The 3136-nt window shown below is 47.6% G+C and overlaps 2 non-coding genes across 2 annotated transcripts in view; both read right to left on the minus strand.

Moving 5' to 3' along the window:
- The window catches only part of LOC130619318 (large subunit ribosomal RNA), a 3588-nt gene extending 2638 nt beyond the window's left edge, over nucleotides 1-950 (minus strand). Inside the window, exon 1 of the ribosomal RNA XR_008980063.1 lies at nucleotides 1-950. This exon is cut by the window's left edge and continues 2638 nt beyond it. This is a non-coding gene — a ribosomal RNA (large subunit ribosomal RNA).
- A 193-nt stretch (nucleotides 951-1143) lies between these two features.
- On the minus strand, nucleotides 1144-1297 carry LOC130653052 (5.8S ribosomal RNA). Its single transcript, XR_008984194.1, has one exon. It is a non-coding gene; the product is annotated as a 5.8S ribosomal RNA (ribosomal RNA).
- Nucleotides 1298-3136: the final 1839 nt, after the last annotated feature.

Raw genomic sequence — 3136 nt, forward strand, 5'->3', positions numbered from 1 at the left:
TAGGTCGGTCAATGATGCGCTCCTCGCCGAAACGAAGAGATCTCACCTCAGCTGCAAGCAGCCTTTACTTTCATTGTGCCCGCGGGTTTCAATCACCCAAAGACTCGCACACATGTTAGACTCCTTGGTCCGTGTTTCAAGACGGGTCGCATGAAACCATATGACCGCCAACAACCTTAGCACAATGTGTGCATTCATCCCCCCGACAGCCGGCCGCAGTTCAAACGCACTGCACGCAGTCCGCTATGGTTGACAACCGACTGGGAAGAGAGAAGCCAGCCCAAAAGAGCATGTGCCGCGACGCCTCTGTCGGACCCGAGCTCGCACACCACAAGCTATAATACTGACCGAAGCCAGCTACCTTCTTGCGGGGCTCTTCGCTCGGTTCCAACAGCTGTTGACGCACGCTGCCGGGAAATGCGACAAACAACTGCTAGTGACGAACACCAACGGTCCATTCGGATCCGTAAAACGCCCGTACCAGCTGCCGATCATCTGAATCTCGACAGCGCATTGCTAATTCCATGCGCTTCCCTCCTAACGGTTTCACGTACTATTAACTTTCTTTTCAAAGTGCTTTTCATCTTTCCCTCACGGTACTTGTTCGCTATCGGTCTCGTGCCAATATTTAGCTTTAGAAGGAGTTTACCTCCCATTTTGGGCTGCATTCCCAAGCAACCCGACTCATAGAAAGCGCATCGTGAACAGTACACAGTGCCACGCACGGATTGTCACCCTCTACGATGTGCCGTTCCAAGCAACTTGAGCACTGTGTATCCGCCTTGAAAACGCTTCTGGAGACTACAATTCGCCGTCGCAAGCAACGGAGATTTTAAGTTTGAGCTGTTCCCGCTTCACTCGCCGTTACTGAGGGAATCCTTGTTAGTTTCTTTTCCTCCGCTTATTAATATGCTTAAATTCAGCGGGTAGTCTTGTCTGATCTGAGGTCAAAAGTTGGATTGCGCATAGCGCATTGTGAAGCCGAGCCAATGTTGCGTTGAGTTCCGAGACAGAAGGACAGAAGCAAGTTGAGCCTTCCGACAGAGCGCAACGAACGCGGTCGGTTTCAAGCACATGAAGAGGCAGTCGACTCGAACGGTCGGCTGGACTCTCTATTTACACCGAAGTGTATGGATTTTAACACGACACTCAGACAGGCATGCTCCCTGGGTATCCAGAGAGCGCAATTTGCGTTCAAAGATTCGATGATTCACTGAATTCTGCAATTCACACTACTTATCGCAACTGGCTACGTTCTTCATCGATGCACGAGCCAAGAGATCCACCGTTAGAAGTTGTCACGTTTCGTTTTTTCTCTCCTGCAAACGAGGAGTAGAAGTACTGGAAATACAAGTGTGTTAAACAAATTCGGGTTTGTCGCATGCGAGGCCGATTGAAGCATCGTTTAAAACCTAAGTTACCTCGCACGCTTAAGTACAGTTCACAGTGGTTTTGTCTAATGACAAACGGTAATGATCCTTCCGCAGGTTCACCTACGGAAACCTTGTTACGACTTTTACTTCCTCTAAATGATCAAGTTTGATCAACTTTTCGGCAATCCGTCACAACCTTGCGGCCACGATGGCGCCAATCCGAAGATCTCACTAAACCATTCAATCGGTAGTAGCGACGGGCGGTGTGTACAAAGGGCAGGGACGTAATCAACGCGAGCTGATGACTCGCGCTTACTAGGAATTCCTCGTTCATGATCAATAATTGCAATGATCAATCCCCATCACGTCGGACTTTCAAAAGATTACCCAAACCTTTCGGTTAAGGTTAAGACTCGCTGAATCCGACAGTGTAGCGCGCGTGCGGCCCAGAACATCTAAGGGCATCACAGACCTGTTATTGCCTTCCTGACTTTGGTTAAACACCAACAGTCCCTCTAAGAAGTCAGTCACGATTCTTGAATCGTGTGACTATTTAGCCGGTTAAGGTCTCGTTCGTTAACGGAATTAACCAGACAAATCACTCCACCAACTAAGAACGGCCATGCACCACCACCCATAGAATCAAGAAAGGGCTCTCAACCTGTCAATCCTTACTATGTCTGGACCTGGTGAGTTTTCCGTGTTGAGTCAAATTAAGCCGCAGGCTCCACTCCTGGTGGTGCCCTTCCGTCAATTCCTTTAAGTTTCAGCTTTGCAACCATACTTCCCCCGGAATCCAAAACTTTGGTTTCCCGTAAGGTGCCAACGAGGTCGTTCATTAACGCCCGCTGATCCCTAGTCGACATCGTTTATGGTTAGAACTAGGACGGTATCTGATCGTCTTCGATCCTCTAACTTTCGTTCTTGATTAATGAAAACACTCTTGGCAAGTGCTTTCGCAGTTGTTCGTCTTTCGTAAATCCAAGAATTTCACCTCTGACAACGAAATACGGATGCCCCCAATTGTCCCTCTTAATCATTACTTCGGTCCTAGAAACCAACAAAATAGGACCAAAGTCCTATTCCATTATTCCATGCTCATGTATTCAAGCGATAGCCTGCTTTGAACACTCTAATTTTTTCAAAGTAAACGTCGTAAATCCTACGCACACTCAATAAAGAGCACACGCAGTCTTTGCGAAGAAGAACAAACCAGTCAGTACACACCTTGCGGCGGACCAACTGGCCCATTCCGAAATCCAACTACGAGCTTTTTAACTGCAACAACTTTAATATACGCTATTGGAGCTGGAATTACCGCGGCTGCTGGCACCAGACTTGCCCTCCAATTGATCCTCGTTAAAGGATTTAAATTGTACTCATTCCAATTGCGAAGCCTATATAGACCCCGTATCGTTATTTCTTGTCACTACCTCCCCGTGTTGGGATTGGGTAATTTTCGTGCCTGCTGCCTTCCTTAGATGTGGTAGCCGTTTCTCAGGCTCCCTCTCCGGAATCGAACCCTAATTCTCCGTCACCCGTTACAACCATGGTAAGCCACTACCTTACCATCGACAGTTGATAGGGCAGAAATTTGAATGAAACATCGCCGGCGCAAGGCCATGCGATTCGAAAAGTTATCATGAATCACCAAGAAAACGAGCCGAAACTCGCATTGGTTTTTAATCTAATAAATACATCCCTTCCAGAAGTCGGGATTTTTCGCATGTATTAGCTCTAGAATTACCACAGGTATCCATGTA

The sequence above is a fragment of the Hydractinia symbiolongicarpus genome, chromosome 1 (assembly GCF_029227915.1).
Source record: "Hydractinia symbiolongicarpus strain clone_291-10 chromosome 1, HSymV2.1, whole genome shotgun sequence".
Lineage (NCBI taxonomy): Eukaryota > Metazoa > Cnidaria > Hydrozoa > Anthoathecata > Hydractiniidae > Hydractinia > Hydractinia symbiolongicarpus.